Here is a 21,125-nt window from a genome sequence, read left to right on the forward strand (position 1 = left end):
CACTGCTGTCCAAGGTAGACAAGAAATCTCAGCTAGACCACCCCAGCCCTAGCTTCTTCCCCTCAGTATGCTCCCAGTAACTCGAGGGCCTCAAGTGTGGGACAGCATGGGCTTCTCCACAGCTGGGTCACAAACAGAACTAGAAAGTACTTCGAAGCGCTCGGAGGAAGTAGGAGGACATGGCAGATTGGACATCTGCATATCTGTTATTAATTGTCCTTAAAAGAAATTTGGGACACTTTTAGGAGATGAATGGTTAAGAAACTTTATGGATAAGGACAAGAAAGTTTCAGGGCTAAGGACCAAAGGCTAAGGACACATGAATTATAGCCTGGGCTGCATTTCCCTGTTCGTACGTAACCTCTTTCATTAACAGCATTTGCTGGGACGTTTGGAGGGTATTCTCGGAAGCCCCTCATTAGTGCTGAATCTTGCAGGCGCCGTTCACCATGTTGAGGTTCTTTAACATCTTGGCACAGTGATGTGAATTGTTTCCGCTCCTTCTGTCACTGATTTTATCCTTGAAAATAAAGGTTTTGGGGAGGCTCAGAGGCTGTGGGCTGTCTGCTCAGGGCCACCAACAAGGAGGGAAAGGGATACTGAGCTTCTGTCTCGTGGATCTGGAGACCTAGGAGATCGTCTTGGAGTCTGCACTGGAGCAGAATGTCGTCCGACTTTCCTCTCTGATGCCGACGCATGAATTGAAGGGAGTGACCAGCCACGACGGAAGTTTCCAGGCTTGGCACGAGCTCCCCATCTGCCTGGGCAATGCCGCGGTCCCAGAGCCCACGTGGCACATATAGATGCCGTCAGAACACTCGCGTGGCGCTTACACTGGCGTGCTCGTGGAGGAGGACGGGGAAAATCTGGCTGAAGCCCAAGCAAATGTGATGGCGAATATGGCAGAAGCCAGTCGGCCCATCTGCAAGGGAGGTCTCAGGGTCTGACAGGTGCTGGTCACCACGGCGGCCCAGAAGGTAGCCGGATTACCTGCCATGTCTCCGAACATAGAGCCATAACCCAGCGCTTCGTCAGCTGAGTTACATCTCTTGCCCAAGGCACGCGTATCGGCATCACACTCCAGGACACCAGGCTGTCTTCCCTTCAGCTCTCCCCTTTTGTAAATTCAACTATTTTGTTCCCGCTATATGATATCATGAAGCTGCTTAAGAAATCCAAATTAGTTTGTGTTTTTTTTACCCTTGAGAATCAAGAGCTTTTGTAACCTCTTTATAAAAGATTTAAATAAAAAGGCATAGAATACCCCCTAAACGAGCATCTGCTGCACTCAGTGCAGACCTCGAAGGCCGGGCGCTACCGAGGACAGTCAGAGACGGTGAACTGGCTGTCTCCAACGTGGCACCGACGCGTCCAGGCCGAACAGTCACAAATCTGGAATTCTGAGCGCTTTGCCGAAGACAAGCAAAACATTCTAGCTGTTCGGGCTGAACACAGCACGCTCACTCTTTCTCCAGAAGGCTAGGGGAACACACCTCCCCCTCAAATCGGCGCTCAGATTGCAGACACGGGAAAGCTCCCAAGTTGAAGCAGTATACTGAAAAGGATGCTTCCAGAGCAAGTAGAAAATGGAGCGAAATTACATCTGGGCTGTGGAATTCGTGGGGGGGTGTGTGTGTGTGTGTGTATTGTGTGGCTGGTGTGTGTAATGCGGCAGCGGCATATCGCGTGCTCTGCTCACGATGATGTGTGTGTGTGTGGTGCAGCGTGTAGACAGAAACAACTAGGTCTAGTTTGAAGGGAAAGAATTTTGACCTAGTGTATAAATTTTATCTTAAGATACGCACCATATTATCTCAAACCTTTATAGGAAGAATTAGCCTCATGTTTTACCTCTTGGTCCCAAATCATAAGGACCTTGACACTTTAAGGAGTGGACCAAGGGTAGACTATGTAATAAAATTTTAAACCACGGCAGCTTGATCCCACTTAGTTACACTAAGGGCTCACAGGTAATCATAATACATTGACTATATCTGTATCTTTCAATTGCTAAGTGTGCACTGGAGACAACTCCAGGACGGGGAACCATACCCAGTCCTCGTGAATCTCAGATAATGACGATGAAGAGGAATAGCAGAAGTCAGACTGCGCTAAGGGTGTCACACTGCCAAGTGAAATGAGCTTCCAGAATATTCACGCAGGGAGCCTAAATTTCTCACTCACTCACTCCTAGCTGCTAACGCTAGACACTGAGCAACAAGCTCCGTGTTGCCATGCTTTGCTTCTGAATCCTGGGATTCTGTGTCGGTGGCAGGAACCCATAACTGGAGCTGAAGCGTGAAGGTGGGCTGGGGAGTCACAGAACGCACCCACCTCGCCGTTCGGAGGGACAGGCGCAGCATCAGAGTCAGAAGCTAGGAAAGGCCTGGGGAATTTGCGGGGTGCTTCAAGCAGTTAGGGGCGATTCACCTACACAGATCCCCGCCTTTCTCGACTTCCTAACATAGAGGGTACGATATCGGGTCCAGAGCTTCTTCTCGGTCTGGAAGTCAAGTCATCCCTCCTCTTTCTAAAATAGAAATGCATTCTCTTTAATGTGTAGCTCTACTGTCGCAAACCAATCGGGGACAAGGTGCCTACCGACGCTTGTTTCTATGCTGGAAGTCCATGAAGCATGAACGTCACAAGGCTTTTCCCTAAACTCCTAACTTCCAAATCCTCTCTGCATCCTCAGTATGAGTCCTGTATCGTGGTCCAGGCAGGTCCTGACCTTGACAATAACGGTCATTATTCCTGCCTCTATTAAAGAAGAGAGGGATGAAATCTGATTCCTCTTGGCCCACCCTACACACACCTTAACACTGGACCTATCTCTAGCACCTTCGAGAGCTCACAGTGTAGTGGTGAAGATTCCCAGATCTTCTGAGAGTTCCACCAGCTGAGAAAACATGATGGCTTTTAAAATAGTTTTGTGGCTCCCCAGAGAAAACAATACTAATGGCCAAAACAAGGCTCGATGCAGAGGACGCCCCACCTCCTAGAACTGCTGATCTGTGACTGGGCCTGCCCGCCTTTTTAATGACAGATCTCTACTATTGACGCATATGGCCCGAGGTCCATAGTGACCACCGGCCAACTGAACTGCCTTCTGTTTTCCTGTTCCTACTTGTCCGCAGAGCACGACACTGTCATTGTCCCATGGAGCATGTATGAACCGCCTTCGTGTGAAGCATATGGTGCTGGGGTTGCTTTCATCGCCCCCTCTTAAAGAAATCATGCTGCACGGTTGCATGTGCGTGTGTGTCTGCGTATTCGTGCATGTGTGCAGACCTGTCAAACTGAGCTTTATAAAACATGCCTGGAACTGAGTCGCTTTATTCTTAGTCTGTTGTGTGTCCAAAGCCCACGTCATCACGCACATCATCACGTGTGCCTTATCAGTATCGAATAATGCTCGTCGTGGCAAATCCCTGTCCCAGGAAATGTCTGCAGGAGACGGGACCAGCATGTAATTCTCCATGGAGTGCCTTTTAGAAAGACCATAACATATCAAGCACCGGGGTAAAACTCTTTTAAGTTCTGGGGCGTAGGCGAGGTGTGTGTGTGTGTGTGTGTTGTGTGTGTACATTGTGTACACGTACAGGGGGCATTATGAATAAAGAAGGAAATAAACCAGATTACAAGTCTGCATCTGACTCCCCAGCTATAAAGAACGGAGGATGGGAAATGACTGACAGAGGCAGCAGCAGGCAGCAGAACCCTGCAGAGCCGGTCCCTGGCGGCCTACGGACTCACGGCACACACTGGGTCTCATCTGGAGAAATACCCAGAGATGCAGAGGGGAAAAAAATCCATCTGAGAAAAAAAATGCCTTGGGGCACTGAGGATGAGAACAGGGTACGTGGTTAGATTAAATGCTACTTACAGCCATTTACGCCCTGCACCCCCGCCCTCGGCTGCTCTGCTGACAGCATGCTACCAGGGACTAATCATTACCTTATTAACTAGACAAGAGGTAACACGACCCAGGACCTGGTAATGACCTTGCCTGGACACTTGGACGTGGCGTCAAGAGAGCAGCACGAAGCCACAGCACAGGGAAAAAGGCAGCACGTCTGCCTGGGTGAGGCTCCCCGCGCAGGCGCATAACTGGACCTCTTGCTGGTTCAGTTTCCTCGTCTGCAAAACGAGGATAATACCCATCCCTACCTTGCAGGGTTGCTCTGAATATTAATGATGATTTCAACAGAGCCCCTGGCACAGAGTCAGCAGGGCTCAGTAAGTAGCAACTCTCATGAAAACTCAAGAGAGGACTACAAATTATAGTATTTACTGCAAATGCAATCACCCCAACTGATAATTAGTCAGAGTTCATTTCTTAATTCTCTAAATAAGATAAGCAACAATAATTTCCCTCATGAATGACACACTGCAACTTACGTTTCTAAAATAACTCCGAAGATTCTACCTGCAGATGAAGTGGTTTTACCAGAGACAAACAGCTTAATCAAATCCTCTGTTCAACTTTAAAGTTTATGAGCTATTCCGGATATTCTGGTAAATGTAGTGTGAGATTGCTAAAATTAAATAAAGTCAATCAACATGCACTTGCTGCCTGTTATAAACAGAAACAGCTTTTTTTTTTCCTCCTAAATGTTCTTATTTTTTCCTCTTTCTTATCTCTCTACTGCTGGGAACTGCTGAGCTGAACAAAATAAACTTGGCTTTACTTATCAGAGTGAGCTCGGGTAACCCTGAGTACAGTCACTCAAACACTAGAGAGGTGACATGCAACCAACAGTCTAGGAGTTGGTTTAAAGCTAACCAAGCCCCAGCAGCTATATGACTAGTAGGCAGGCTTAGGTTTTGGAAAGACAAATGCCTCATCTGCACCTTATGTGGCTGCACACCCCGTCCACTGCCTGGATGTTTACGACAAGGCAGACATTCTGGGGCTCTGAGCAGTGTCTGGGCTCTTAGCACTGAGCGCAGACATCAAGAGAATTCATAGAGCAGAAGGCGACCCTCTCCTGAACTGCTCAAGGAGCAGTCCTCACCCCAAATGAGATTAAGGGCCCAGTGCAGATAACAGCCAGCGACATCCATTTCAATGCCATCTAGTTTGACATTTCATTCAAACTGGAATCATTTCAAAATTCTTGTGAAAATCCAATATACGCTGACTTTTTCTTCATACTATGCATAACGAAAGATTAGCCAAGCAAATTAAAGATGCAAGGGTTACTGCATGGAGTGAACTTCAACGAACTTAAGGTTTTTAAACACACTGTCTACAAACAGATGCTGATGGCAGCCCATCGCACACAGAAGGGATTGCATAACTTTTACTGGGGGTTACAAAGCTGAGTGTCACTGGGTCTCAGCTGACCTGCGAAGCCCACACTCAGGCTTCCCTTCATCCACTAGCCTCTGGATGTGTTGGTCTTTTTTCTATCCCTTGAACTAGCCCAGCTCAGGGCACTTGTTTGAGCTGCTGCGTCTGCCAAGAACATTCTTCACAGGGTGGGCTCCTTCTCATGATTCAGCCCTCAGCTCAAAGGCTACCTCTTAAAGTTCAAGTCTCGTCTGACTGTCTAGTCGTTCTACTTCATGCTTGCCTTTTATTTTCTCACAGTGCGGTCTGGAAATCTCTATAGTTCTCGTCACATGCCCAGTGAATAATGGAACACCCCACGAAGCTTTGAGGTCCGTGCATGCTTAGAGCCTGTCTCCGCTGCAGCCCTGGCATCCGAGGGTCCCAACAAATACGTATTTATTAAAGGAAAACTAATTGCAAGATAGCGAATATATCCATTAACGAAGTTTCAGAAAGATGCCTACTTGGAAATAACTTGAAGATGTACTAGAGAGGAAGAGAGCATCAGACTTTCATAGATTTTTCATTTCGGACTTTTTGCTACCTACCTCTCCCTGCCTTCTTGTCATGCATGCTCTCCACTGCATTCTATCTGTTCAAACTGAAAGAGAAGAACTGTCAAACTCTAGATAACTATAATCGGCTAAAATCGATGGTGTTGCCGGTAGTTTCATATCCTCAGCATCACTGTGAAGCAGCAGAAGACTCTCCTGGGAATCTCAGCCTCCAGTCTAAAGTGGAGAGAGAGGCTGGATTTGACAGGACTCACCCGATCCACAGAAATCTCCAGGATCCATGGTCCACTCAGGACTCTGTCTTCGCCCAGAGGATGGAGAAGTACGGCTTTAGGTGGACAGCAAAGCTCTCCTGGAACCCGCTCCGCGGAGGCGCTCAGCTTTCTGCTACCCACGACACTAGCCAACCTTCCTCACCAACTTCGCATACTCCGAGACACGCTCACATCCCGGAATGAAAGCGTCGCATTCTGAAAGTACGCTCACTGTAAATAAGGGATTACGTCGCACATGAGTGATTGGCCTTAGTGAAGACCACTTCCTGGGACATGAGACCGAGTGCCTAGAAGAGGGAAAATGAAGGAAAAAAAAATCCAGAGACATCTTATAATATCTGTCTCCCAGCAGCCACGACCAAATGACTGGTGTCAGAACTTCTCTCCCTCTCGAAGAAGTAGCTGCACAGCTTCTTTGCCCTTCCTTTTTTTTTCACTTTAGAGATAAGGAACATGTGTCTAAAGGAAGAAATGAGAGGAGATGTTGAGCACAGATTCATTCGCAGCATCCGGACATCTCCGCCAACGTTTCCGTGCATATCGATGACGGTCTGCATGCGTGTGTCCGTGTGTGTCTGCTGGCTGTGCGTGTGTACACGTGCCCTCATCTGGAATGCTGAAAGCGGAAGCAGGACCTGTCACGCTGGGGGATCCCCTGCGAGCTGGCACATTCTGAGTAGGTGAGACTCCATGTTGCAAACTGCTCATGCAGCAGGACCAAGGAACAGCCATCGCCTGGTCACCGGCTGTTACCGACTCTGAGAAAATGAAAATACAGCATCCCTGCACCTGTGCACCTGATGGCGAAGGAAGGAAAAGCCATTACGAGTGACAGGAGACGAAAAACCAAAATCCACTTCAGCAACTCATCCCGCGGCTGGTGATTAATCTCGCATTCCCACAGCCTGGCGCACATTAACCAGATAATTAATAATTTCTTTAGGGATTCCGGCTCGGCGACTGTGTTATCAACCTGCACAGCATTAGCAGGGGGACGCTGCGCTTGTGATCAAGCGTCTGGAACCAGGAAAGGGCTGTGAGAAGCAGCAAGGGCTTCGCAGCGATCCAGGAGCCTGGTTCGCCATGAACCAGCGTGATGGGAGCCGTCCAGTCTCATTCTTTTTGTCACTACCGTTGGCCGACCCGAATCGCCAAGGAATAGCGGTTTGCCAACGCCTGCCGCCTGCAGGAGACCCCTCTGTGCTGTGAATCTCACAAATGTGGAGCCACATGTGGTTCGCCACTATGTGTACAAACGGGAATAAACCAGACACATATAAACCGTGGGAATGGTCCTTTTTGAAGAGTGCATAATCGGAGACCTCCCCAAATCAAAGTTTCGAGTAAGTGTTTGATTAAACAATGATGGTGGACATACATATTTTTTTAAATTCTTGCTGGCTCTCATTCACATCCATCTAATGAAGGAAAACACGAGGAATCAAGCTCACCATTTCTGAGTAACCTGTGCAGATTTATCCTTCTCTCACGTTAAAACTTGTTCCACAGGGAGAAGCTAACATCTATATATACATATGCACACATGTGTGTGTGTATATACATATATAATATATACATACATATATATACATACATATATAATATACACACACATACATATATATATACACACTTATATATATACATATATATATACGTGTGTGTGTATATATATACGTGTGTATATATATATATATATATATATATATATATATGTATAATTAAGACTAAGAATAAAGTCCCAAGGAGAATAAATCATGAGGATTGCTATTAAAAAGGCTCACCATTAAAATTCCAGCTTACTCATTTTCTCGCCTAATGAGAGAAACACGGCATTGAAATCACTGTTACACATTTTCTCTTAACTCCATCCAGAATGCTCTTTGGACGGAAAAGAAACAAGAGCGTAATCCATCCTCGTCAGAGACCACGGCGGACTCGCAGGCAGAAAACCTGGGCTGAGGGCTGCCACAGTCACACTGTGCTTTGGTGGTACATCTGCCAGCTTTCCTCGGGGAGGGTGGAATCGGCAGCCAAATGGCCCTCTGCGCAGGTTTGCCACAGGAGTGTTAACCGGGGTGACTGGCAATCACAGAGTGTGCCCACCTCATGTGGACGTGAAGGAGAAATGTCCCTCGGACCTCGGGGCTGGAGAACCTGTTCCCTGCTGAGTATGGATTACAGGGACAAGGGGAAAATCCGGGCTGAGAGTGTTTGGCTGGGAGGAAGCGTAGCACCAAATCAATTGTCTATTTCTAGCACATTTGCCAGGGCATAATAAAAGTGACTCCTCCCGACACTCAGCCCGATCTAATCTTGCTCAGACAACCGGGTTTTTCTTTCACCCTGATTTTCAGATGCTTTTATACTTTTATTGTGTGTCCTTATGAGAATGCCCTCAAATTCTGTTTGAAATAAAATAGCAGATCACAAATTAGATAGACAAAAAGAGAGAGGGCAGGAGAGAAACGAACCGGAAAACGTTAAGATCACGAGCTCTAACACAGAATAACTGAAGCTGGAAGAATGTGGGGTTGATGTCATCGTGCTGGGCTCTTCCCAGTGTGAGGCAAGGTGGCACGCACGACACACGTGCCCAGAACAAACACGGGGCATCCTCTGTGGCAGAGATTTTACTCTGGTTTGGATTTGGGGAACGATTTTTATATTGAAATGCATATCATAGAGCAAAATGCAAATTTCACATGTATATTAAAGATCAGGCAGACTTAAACAAATGTTTTGATTGCTCCCGGCCATCACTACTGGCCTCTGTTATGAAATGATGTTTTTGTCCTCCCCAAATTCGCACGTTGACATTCTCAACCCCAATGTGATGGTGTTAGTAGGCGGGGCCTTGGGAGATGACTGTGTCATGAGGATGGAACCCCCATAAATGGGATCAATGACCTTATGAAAGGGACCCCAGAGAGTACCTTCACCCCTTCCCACCATGTGAGGACACAGAGAGAAGACGGCCCCGTGAACCAAGAAGCAAGCTGTCACCAGACACCGAATCTACCAGGACCTCGATCATGGACTGCCCTATTCCAGAAACAAAGAAAGTTTGCTGTTAAAGCCCCCAGTCTATGGAATTCTATCATAGCAGCACGAACTAAGATGCTTGCAAATTACATGTGTATGTTCCTTGACCTCTGCTCTTGGGGTTCATGGGTAGAAACTTCAGAAACTTTCACGTGATAGATAAAGAAAATGAGGTCAGGTGCCTTGACCTTGCATGGAACTAGGCTCCTCAGCTTTAAAAAGGGGTAGTAAAAAATATTCCACTGGCTGCCATGGAGATCCAATGAAGAAATATATGTGAAGAATATCATAATCTATAAAGCACTGATAGCTATAAAGTCTCAATTAAGAACACACTTGATCCAGATTCACAAAAATCCAGTTTTGACCAATAACTCTGCAACCTTCCTCTGTCTAAGACAGTAAGTTCAGAGTCACCTGGTGGCTTGAGTTATCCAACTACAACACTGTGGATGGCATCCAGTTCCCAGAAAGCAAAACTGGCCTGGACAGACGTGACACTGTAAGTTTCTCTATCCTCTCCCAGTTGGGATCGGGGTCTTTCCCAACGTGTTTTAACTTCCTAGAACCAAGGTCACTCCCTCTACCAAGCACTCTGTATATTAGATACTCAATAAGTATTAGCAGAACACCTATTTCTTGAACTGTGACCTCAGGGACAGACACATGTGGTTAAATCTGAAAGCACTGAAGTATCACAGGCTCGCTTCAAGAATGAAACCAAAATATCGCTATCGACAACAAACAAAACTAATGAACAAAAAACAAAACAAGACCCCAAATGCGAATAGGGTACAGGACAAAGAACATTGGATTCTGAGTCACAGGCCTGGCTTAACTCCCTCATGTTTTTTAGCTATGTAAATGATTAGCTATGGCTAATCTCAAACACATACAGCCTATGTCCTCATTAAAATAAATAGAATAATAACGCTAATCTCAAAGTGTTGTGAAGAATGAGTTCATATGAATAACAGGAAAATTTGTGAAGTTATGAAGCACTAAAACACATTAGTTACTATTATTATACTACTATTGCGCGAAAATGAAAAGGCTTGGATGAAACACACACACACACACTTGCATACACATACACACATGCCCGCATACATGCACTATAGGTTTTTCTCTCTCCCAAATGGCTTAATTCCAAAGCAAACTAAACCAAGATCTTTATAAACTTGAAACAGTATTTTAAAATAACTACACACCATCTCAGCCACTAATTATTTTTAGGATTTTGCTATATGCAGCTAATTGAAAATGTTCAGGCCTTTCCATTCATTAGTTTTATTGCAAGCACTCCAATGAATTAAAGAAAAATCCATCATCACCACCTTCCTTGGAACTTTCACTGTATTGTCACAAAGGCTTTGACCTGACAAAAACAAAGCAATTCACATTAATTCAGCACAAGTCACAGGACTGGACAGAGGATGAAATTCTGGCAGTTCTAAAAAATAGGACACCACTGAATAAGTTTGACAGAACACTATTATACTTTTAATATCCGGAAATGGGGCAGACGACGCTTCGCTTGTTACGGTGAGGTGCATTATACATCGTTGACCGCATTGTTTGACCAGGAATAAACCACACAGGTGAAGCGAGACACTCTTTAACAGAATCGTTACTTCATTAAAATCTCACCTATGCATGCTGCTGACAATTAAGCCCTGAAAAACAAGATAAATTATAAAGATCTCTTCCAAGAAAACTGAGATTGTAGATGTGTCCACATTAGGAAGCTTATACTAGGTATTTATCTGAAGAGAACGAAACACTAATTCAAAAAGATATCCTCACTCCTAGTTCACTGCAGCATGGTTTATAACAGCCAAGATATGGAAGCAACCTATGTGTCCATTCATAGATGAACGGACAGAGAAGTTGTGGTACATATATGCAATGGAATATTACTCAGCAATGAAAAAGAATAAAATCTTACCATTTGCAACAATATGAATGGATCTAGAGAATATGTTGCTAAATGGAATAAGTCAGAGAGAGAAAGACAAATACTATATGATCTCACTCATATATCGAATGTTAAAAATAAAAAAACAAATGAACAAAACAAAAACAGACTCATAGAAACAGTGAACAAACTGATTGGTACCAGAGAAGAGGAAGAGGGAGAATGGATAAAAAAGGTGAAAAGGAATAAAAAAAGTCATATACTCAATTACGGGGAACTATGTACTTACATAAATCATAATTCTCTACATGTGTTGTTAGGTGTGTTAGTAATAACTATTTATTGAAAGCTTTTTATGTACGACGCACTTTACATACATCTATTTGGCACTCATTTAACCGATATACGTCATCTTATCTAGTAGGTCTTGTAATCATCATTTTACAGTTAAAAAAAAGATGAGGTCTACGGCCATGCCACCCTGAATGCGCCTGATCCCATCTGGTCTCAGAAGCTAAGCAGGGTCGGGCTTGGTTAGTACTTAGATGGGAAACCACCTGGGAATACGGGGTGCTGTAGGCTAAAATAAAAGACGGGTCTGGAAAAAATACATTCATATGCCCTAAGTCTTGCAGCCATTTACATGTGGCAGAAGTACAATGCACACAAAGTTGTTCACGTTAACGAAGCCCACGCTTTTCTGCACTCATTTATAATTTTAAAATACCTGGAGGATTCGCACATATCTTTATTCAAGTCAACTGCTTTTACATCTGTCTCTCCCTAAGTCTATTTGTAATTCTATTCGTACTGGTAAACAACATATAATAGTATTCTATTAAATAAGCACCTATGACGTGTTCAAGTCTATACACCGGTGATGCCATAATAATTAAGAACCATAGGGTGAACCTATATAAAGTTATGGTACAGTATTGCTATACATATCCATCCTTCATATTTACATTTTATTCTAGTCATACCAAAGGAGAAAGTATATAGAAGGTTATACTCAGTGTTTGGGGTTTTCTTTTTAACGTGCCACCATGTCCCACGTGATCAATGGATGGTGGCTTTTGATTCAGGAGACCTGGGTCCGAGCCTTGGCTCCATACTTTTTTCAAGCGTACTCGCTTTGTGGCCCTTGAGGGTCCCTTACATGTGCATCTGTTAACTATCTCTAAGATGGGAATATCTGCCTTGTCTATCTCAAAGGGCAGAGGTGATATCAAATAATATAGTCCATGCGATAAGCACTTGGCGACATATACCACTCCACATGCTATAGGCATTGTTATTCGTGGTGATCAGAAGCCTTGAGGAGGCTTACGATTAAAGCAGTAGTTGTATGCTTTTCGCCCTTGATGGCTTTGAAAGGGCCATAGTTATATCCTGAGGAATCAGGAAAAGATAAAAAAAAAAAAAGATACAATGCATTATATTTCTACACTAATAATAACAACCTCTAATGCTAGATCTGTGAACAGAAAATGACAACATGGAAAGCACCGGAAAAGTATATTCCAGGAGGCCTTGGTCAAGAAGAATCTATTTCAAGTTCTTAAAAATCACATCGACCCTCCGGAGCTGCCATTCTTTCAGCTTTATACTCTGTCCACACCGCTATTTCCACGAGCCCTGCTGTCGCCAGAGGACGAAGCGAAGCAGTCGGCAGGCAGAAGCTTGAGTTCCAATCTCAGCTCCGACACAGGGGATTAATAAACACATATTTGCAATGCTTCCTGCAGAGAGAAATTCTGGGGTTTTTTTTATTAGTATTAGCAGCACATCCGTATGTGTACTTGGCCCCGGCACAGCATTAAATATTTAATATTGATTATTATATGAGCTTTGTTACACAAATAAAATAAAATGTTACTTATAAAAATACTCTTTCCCCACCGTAATTCAAACACAGTGCTAAGAGGTCGTTTTTCAAACCATGAGTGGCCCTGCAATTTTCTATAACTTTCCGCTTTTCTCAGAAGGAGCACTCACGTAAAATGTCTCCGTTTGAAAAAGGGCTTTGTCCATGTAAACACGTCTAATTGTCAGATGAAATCACTGAAAGAAACTGAATTGCCTGATTTCCAAAAGGGCCCTCAGCGCAAATGGCTCGCTCTCGGGCACACCGGCCCTCGCTGCCTCCTCTGCTAGGCCAGCAGGTCGCCGACGCCGTGAGCCCCGTCCTGGAGCTCGATGGACCAGGAGCTCGCCCACCTCTTGAGCTCTCAGGCAGCCTGTCGACACTGGCCACCATAGCTGCTGCCCAGCTGCGGGACATAGGGATTCAACCGACAAACGGGACATACCCTTCACCTCTGTCCTCACCCCATCCACAACCCCTGGGTTCCGAGAAAATGTTCGAAGGACAGGAAGGATTTATTTTCAAGTATCATTTCCCAGACCTTGGTTCAAAGATTCAAATACACACCGATGAAACTAGAGGTAGGACAGCGCTCACCCCTGGTGAGTGAAAAAGGGAGTATATTCAAATTCCCCCCTAATTTCCAACAGTGGACTCGGGAGGTCTCTCGGAATCTCTTCCAGGCGCTTGGTTTCTTTCGGTCTGGCTCCTGGTGACCGCCACCATGGCTCGCAGAGCTACCGCGAGCATGCCGGGGCTGCCAGCTACCAGCACGCTGCTGGTTCTCCCCTGCGTGAGGCCACGAAACGGCAGGGTCACCGCTGCTTGCTTCTGAAAGAATGTCCAGGAGCCAGGCTGCTCCTGCCCTCTCGTCCCTGGGTTGCCATGAAGAGGCCAAACAGAGGGTCACTAAGTGAAACAACTTGGAGAAAAATGACTCACATTCTACTGTCCTCAAGAAGGTGCACATAAGTAGAGAGGAAAAAGAGAAAAGTCATGTTGAAATCTTTCAACATGCGGACTGCATTAGTACAGGAGTAACCCTACCTTCCATCCAACCCCGAACAGCCAGTACAGCTGCAAAAAAAAACCCAAAAAAAAACAAACCCTATAAGTGTGAAATGTGTTCTTGATCACAAAACGAAATCCGAACCACCCCTCCTGTACCCCATACACAGGACGCAGGTGCAGTCTACTCCAGATCACCTCTGAAGGGGGACCGGATAAATACCTCCAGCTCATATCATGGCGACGCTGAGGAAAGAACCCTGGGGTGGCTGTTTGGGCAAATCGGGAGCTTGCTGTGTGGACTGGAAGAGCTGACCGTACTACAATGTCCCTTTGCACACGCTTCGCCACCGCAGACTTCCAAAGGTGACACCAGTGACACCACCCTCATCGAAACGCACCGCGATAGCTCGCGTCCAGACTCGAATGCGAGCTTGCGAACTACACATCGGGGAGGAAGAGGGCTGCTTCCGTATGAGATGCTTTTGAGAACTTCCGTGATTCTCTCCCTACCTGTGTGTGTGCATGTGTGTGTGCATGTGCGTGTATGCGTGTGCATGCATGGATAAGGGCACATATGCGTGCGTCCCTCCCTCTCTCTCTCAGCCTTAACTCAAGCACTAACCTTTGATGGGACATTTTTGCTCCTCATCAGAATGGAAAGGATGAGCTTCAGAGGAGCAATCGCGTTGAGAGAATGTAAAAGATGACATCACTTCAAACGTGGACTTGCCAGAAAATTACCCTTTCAAGTGCTCCCCGGTGTTACCAGCCAGGGACCCGCGCCTCCCCCGGCCACTGCAGACTGGCCCCGTTTCATACCTTTTGATCGCCATTTGTTTTATGTCACCATCCAGGACATCCCCCGTGTGTGTATGTGTGTGTTGCACTTGTATACTTTTTAAAGCCCCTGCTCTCGTTCACTTTATAAACTCCCATGCGAAAGACAGGAATTCATTAGCATCGGTTATTAGTTTGATGATTCTGAACAAAGTCAATACGAACGTTGACATGGCGTTCGCTCGAGAAGAGCATCAGGAATGGGGAGTCTGGCCACCGGCTCACGTTCTTTCTGACACGCGCACTGTATGGGACACACAGCAAGAAGGCCCTGGGGTTGTGTCCTGTACTATATAGGGTGTTTCTCTTTTCCTCTAAAATGCAAAGTCAAAAGTCTCCCACTTCATCCATGTCAGATGCAGACCATTTTGAGAGGTGTTCAGATATCACTGGATTCTTTACCCCACCGGCTCGTGAGCAAACACGGCAATTGAAAATATATACATTAGAGTCTGACCCAGGTTCAAGTCCTACTCAGCCTCCACGTTGGTCTTCTCTTGCTGTGTAACAATCCACAAAATTCTGTGGCTGCAAACCACCACCACTGTATTTGCTCGCGATTCTGCCGTGTGGGCTGATCTTGACGCGACGGTTCTGTCAGTCCTACGGGTCCTCACTCACGCGGATGCGTGCCGCTGGGCGGGGGCTGGCTGGGGCGTTCGTAGCTGTTTTCTCTCCTCCTCTCACGTTTTTCTACATTGTCTCAGCACAGGGTCTCGCCAGCAGGGTAAGCAGACATTTTTTTACTGGTGACTCAGGACTTTTGAGGTGACAAAAGAGGAAGCTGCCAGGCCTACTCAAGGCTTAGATCTGCAACTGAGACAACTCCATGTCTGCCACGATCTGCTAGTTCAGTGGGCCTCGGGGCCAGCCCAGATCGCAGGGGTGGTAGCACACAGCGGTGTGAATCCGGAAGGCATGAGTCACTTGGAGCCCCAGTAAGCGGACTACTGCTGTCACTTTACAAATCACTTAATCTCTGCGTTTTGATGGACATCAGTTTCCTCATCCATTAAAAGGAAATGAAAAAACTCTTTATTTTTGTAGAGATCTAACAAACATGGTAATGAATGTAAAAACTGGTTAGCACAGTGACTGGCACACAGTAAATGCTCTGTAAATAGTCTTTTCTTGTATGTCCCAAAGTACTTGGATTACCCCCAAATTCGTGAGCCTCTTGCTCCCACTGCCTACCCTTCCCATGAGGGCAGAGTCCACAGTTCATGTTAACCGTCCTAGAAGTCGTCCTGTGCCTAGTGCAGAGCCTGGCCTTCAGCAAGCACCTGGAAATAAATGCTTGTCGATTATGTGACCAAATGAATTGGTATACACTGTCTCCAATAATTTGTTTCCACGATGCATAGACAGATTGAGCTATTTCACAAGAGTTTCTTATACGCGAATGAAAAGTTATCAAATTCAATGTCACGAGCAATCACAGCCGCCTGGAGTTCATCTTCACCTCTTTTTAAATATAGTATATATAGCAAATTCCCCAAAAATATTTTGCCAGATTTCCACCACTTCAATTTTGAAACTCAGGCACACTATAAGAAATATGTAATCCATATGTCTATGATTCATTTTTACCTAGTTCATTAAAATGCTGTTTTTGTATTAAATGTCAGAATGTCTTTTATGTCTTTATTTATGAGCCCTTTAAAGTTGTTATTTTTAAATGATGGTTGAACGTATTTTGTCAAATTTAAAATCTACAAACACACTATAATTTTCTTTCAAACATCAGCTTCTGGGAGAGTTCATTTTGTTTACTCCTGGGAAAATCCCTATTCTTTGAGACAGACTTTGGGGTTTATTTTAAATACTTAAAATTCTCTTATTCTTCATTTTAAATTAACTAATGAATGTGATCACCTGTGGGTTCACAGAGAGTTTAGAAAATGAGCATGAGACCCGCCATTCCATTACAGGAAAGCTTTGCTGTACCATCTTATTCTCCCTCAACTCTATACCTAGGTGAAAACAAAGTGAGGTTGCCATTTGCGACCTATTTGTAAGGGCAAAACAAAGGGCAAACTTTCTTCTCAAGGGCGTACACCTGTCTATGTGGCGATACTACGTGCTCATCTTGACTCCTGACATCCAAACTTCATCAACCCTTCCTTTGGTCTCCTTCCTCGTCTCTGTCACTGTTTAACCTTTTCACTGAGACTTCAAAACAAATGATAATCTAAGGAGCTCACCATAACTCAAATTTCTGTCATAAGCTAATTGCAATTTGAATTAAAATAGAATAGACATGAAGCAAAGCTTTAGCTAAAAGAAACAATCTATAAAAGTCAATTTATATAGTATATAATGTTATATAATTTTAAAAGCTCTATATTTTAAATTTAAAAAAAAAATCTGAAAAAAAACCCGAAAATCTGAAAACCAGAATAAAGTCTGCGACCTTAGACAAAACAAACTCTGAACTTTAATTTATTAATCTATAACATAAAGATAATGAAGCCTACACTACCCCATCAGAGACTTATAATAAATATCAAATGAGTAATATATTTCATAAACTACAAATAAGATTAGTGGTAGTAATATCTAGCATTCGTTGTTACATATTTTTACCCTAGTTTCAAATATAAACTGGTATAAGTTTGCTTTTTTCTCTAATGGTTCTATTTAGGAGTAAAAATATTTCTATCTCACCACCAAAGAAACCGCAGAAAGTTAGTTGCCATAACTTTGCAGATCACAAAGAAAAGCCGTGTGTGTTTACTTGCTGAGGTCCATACTCTTTCTCCTAGAGCCAAGGGTTTGCTAATTTTGAGTACCTGCTGAGCACGGGCAGTGGTCCGTCCCTTGGTAAAGAAACGCCATCCACATGGCACTGATACTTGTACATCCAATTTGTCGAAATGTTAATCACCCCAGGAACAGTATGTATGGGTTAGAATGAAGAAACATCCAATTTCCGATGCTCTGGCAAGGAGACCAATCACGCAGCTAGGACCTTCAGCTCGGACTGAAAAGCGGCTCTTGAATTTGAGCAGCAACCAGTATAAATCCATTGCTAGGTTAACCATGTTTCGTAGTAAACAAAGTTTGCTTCCTTAATAACTTATTTCAACAAAATGCATTCTTTTTATCCTTCTGTTAGAGAATGCAAGGAAAGAACAAACAGGCTGTCACCGTAGGTAGGCCCCTTCCCTAGAAATTAGACAAGAGCCACTCAGACCGAACACACAAATTAGCCTTGCATGCAGGAGGAAAATCATGTTTCTGTACCACCACAGAGCTGACCCGGGTGTTAATTTGAATTTTAAGCAGAATCAAGCTTTTGCTCGCGTCCATCTCACCTGCCAGTGTTCGGCAGTATAACGAGATAATTACTTCCTCTTATTTCAAAATGCCAGACACCCAAGTAAGACTTCCATGGAAAATGAACAGAGCACCTGTATTAAATTTTATTCTAATGAGTCTAAGGCTGAGTATCACTGGCATCTCGTTATGTTATTCAGGGAAACAGTGGCAGACGCCGCAGAAACCCTACAAAAAGGCAGAATCACAGTGTGCGATAACTTCAGAAACATACTCAGAGAAAAATTTGCAGGAAGCAAGATGAAGCTGTATATCATTCATTCATATAGTGGTGCCTCCTTGGCAAAAAAAGAGAAAAAATACAAGGTCAAAATCCAAGGTTATTTAGAGAAGGAAAATAGCAACGCTGTGCTTATCCTATAAGAAAGCATTGTTTATTTAGTACATTAAAATTCTAAAGATTTTAGGTATAAAGTCTTCTTTAAAAAGGCATGCCCAGAATTTGGCCTAAAGTCCACCAAGGCATGGCTTCTCACAAAAGGGAGTGTGATTATTCAAATCTTAGAAATAGACTTGATTGAGATAACAAACACCAAAGTTGCACAGAAGACCTAGAAAATGAGAACCCTAGCTTTGTGTGTGTGTGTGTGTGTGTGTGTGTGTGTGTGTGTGTGTGTACATTTGTCTGTATAAACAATAGTTAATGATACCTGTTCACATTTCAAATTCATCGTGAAATAATAGACCCTTTCTGATATGATATCCGATAAGATCTATATATCACCTAGTGGTGGTTTATAGGATTTGGAGGAAAAAAATTCCTGAATTGCAGCAGATCCTCAAATAACATCATTTTATTCAACCTCATTTCATTATAACGTTGATGAGATGCTGTAGGAATTTAACTCGTGTTTATATCAATTAGCCTGTGGTAAAATTGGTTGAGTTATACAACGTTTCACTTAAAGTCACGGAACCCTACCCACGATATTAAGTGAAGGACTAGCTCTAAGAAAAAGGAAAGTAGCCCCCAACTGACCACTTCTATGCAATGCTATGTCATTTGTTACACCGTTTCCTTTCCTAGCTACAGGGTTTTGACACCCGCCCATCTGGTAATTGGATATTTACCCAGAGATCTGTCCTGGAGTTTGGAAGAGGTTAAAAGAAGGAGTGACCCAGAAAGGCCACTAGTACGAGCATCTACTCAGTGCGAGCAGCGTGCACCACCTCGGCCCACCTCCGCGTACGTTAACCGCATCGTAGAGTCTGAAGTTATCAACACGGTGGGGCAGCATGACGCGTGAGCAGGGCATGGGATTCCCCGTCAGGCCCTTGAACTAGATCCCGACCCCCATCGGAAACTTCCTGCGTCTGTGACCTGGAGCAGTTTTACCCGCTGTACAGATCTCTCTTTATCTTCTGCTGTCTCATTCAGAAACTGAATTTGATGATGCAAATGGCACCCGGAATGGTCCGACCACTCACGACTTTGAGTCCAGATAGTCAAAAGGTATCATCTCAAAAACCACGTCCACGAGTTTGTTCCCGTCCGGCAGCGAGACAGACATCTCATGGACGCCAGGCACGTCTTTCCCGGGGCAGCGGAGTGGAGCGGTCGTGCTGAGGAGTCTCCGAGTCCATGACTTCTCGCAAGTACTGAACCGACCTCCCTCTGCACCCTCTCTGAGTCCCATGGATGAAATGAGGAAATGCTCCCTCCCTCTCAGGGCGTGGAAATGTGTGACACATCTGTCACGTCTCTGCCTGAAACGTCCCCGGGGCTTCTCATCTTCCACCAGGTGAAAAGCAAAGTACTCATAGAACGGGCTGCACTTTCTTACACACCTGGCTGCTAATTTACTCTGACTTCCCTTAATTTTCTCTTCCTATCGGCCAGTCGGCTGTTTCTAGAACATTCCAGGCGCACTCCTTTCCCAGGGTCTTTGAACCTCTCTCCGTTGCAGACCTTCCTTTTGCAAGCTCCCTCGCTTTCTTCGATTCTTCGCTTGAAAGCTGCTTGCTCAGCTGGACTATTCTACCCAACTTATTCAGAATTCCAGCCTCTCTCTCCTCCTCTGCTTTCTCTTCATGCCACTCACCATATTCTAATATAATGACTATTGGTTAATTTATTGTATTTATTGTCTAAACTCCTTCCACTGGAAGACAAACTTCAAGAGGGCAGGAATTTCATCGATTTCATTGCCTGCTATATCCCTACAGTAGAGTCTGGTGCTCGGGATGGCTCAGTAAATAATTCTAGGATGGACAGATTTGTCGTCAGGAATCAGAGGGCATGTTATCTGTAGATCGCGGAGCACAGTGCCTGGTACACGGTAAGATCGTAATAAATGACAGCCATTAGTTCTTGTGGTATCTGACCTGGGGTAAGACTGTAATCTTTAGAATCGTGAGCGAGCTGTGCTGCGTTTGGCCAGTCAACACTGCAGCGAACACCTGGGTCCCCACAGGGTACGGGAAGGCCACTGTTCTATTGTGGGCCTCCCCATGACTCATCTGTGGGCCTTGGGAACACCAGTTTCTGCACCTGTGAACAAATACAATGATGTCTACCCTCCAGGGGAGAAAGAATCTGAGGAAAGCTCTGTTTGTCACTTGCTCTGTCACCTGAGATCAAGTCTCCACAGCACGATTTAAAACATTTGATAAGATTAAAAACAAGAGAAACCACGGCGTCTCAGGCCCTATGACTTTTCTGCTTACTAATGGCATCATCCAGTGGGCATCCACACGCCCCACCTGAGAGAGTCCTGGCCACAACCCTCCTTCTTCAGGTTAAAGTTAAGCAGCCATGAGGGAAAACGGAGTCAGACTTTCCTGGGAAAATCCGAGGATCAGATTTGCCAGTTGGGGCAAATCATTCTTCTCAACGGGACAGAAAATACAGGGAAGACTAGAGAGCCAATCTCCTGCTCATTAACTGGGCCGATTTACCGCAGCAAGAAGGTTAATAATTACACAAGTAATTAACACTTCCTTGATTTTCATACTCTAATCCTATAGTTGCAAGATTTCA

At 44.6% G+C, this 21,125-nt stretch overlaps 1 protein-coding gene and 1 non-coding gene across 12 annotated transcripts in view; one reads left to right on the forward strand and one right to left on the reverse strand.

Annotated features, from left to right (window-relative positions):
• The window catches only part of ESRRG (estrogen related receptor gamma), a 519,096-nt gene that overhangs the window by 332,266 nt on the left and 165,705 nt on the right, over positions 1-21,125 (reverse strand). The window lies entirely within an intron of this gene.
• Positions 11,555-11,673, forward strand: LOC120619425 (5S ribosomal RNA). The gene has a single exon (XR_005657502.1). It is a non-coding gene; the product is annotated as a 5S ribosomal RNA (ribosomal RNA).

The sequence above is a fragment of the Pteropus medius genome, unplaced genomic scaffold (assembly GCF_902729225.1).
Source record: "Pteropus medius unplaced genomic scaffold, Ma_sr-lr_union100, whole genome shotgun sequence".
Taxonomy (NCBI): domain Eukaryota; kingdom Metazoa; phylum Chordata; class Mammalia; order Chiroptera; family Pteropodidae; genus Pteropus; species Pteropus medius.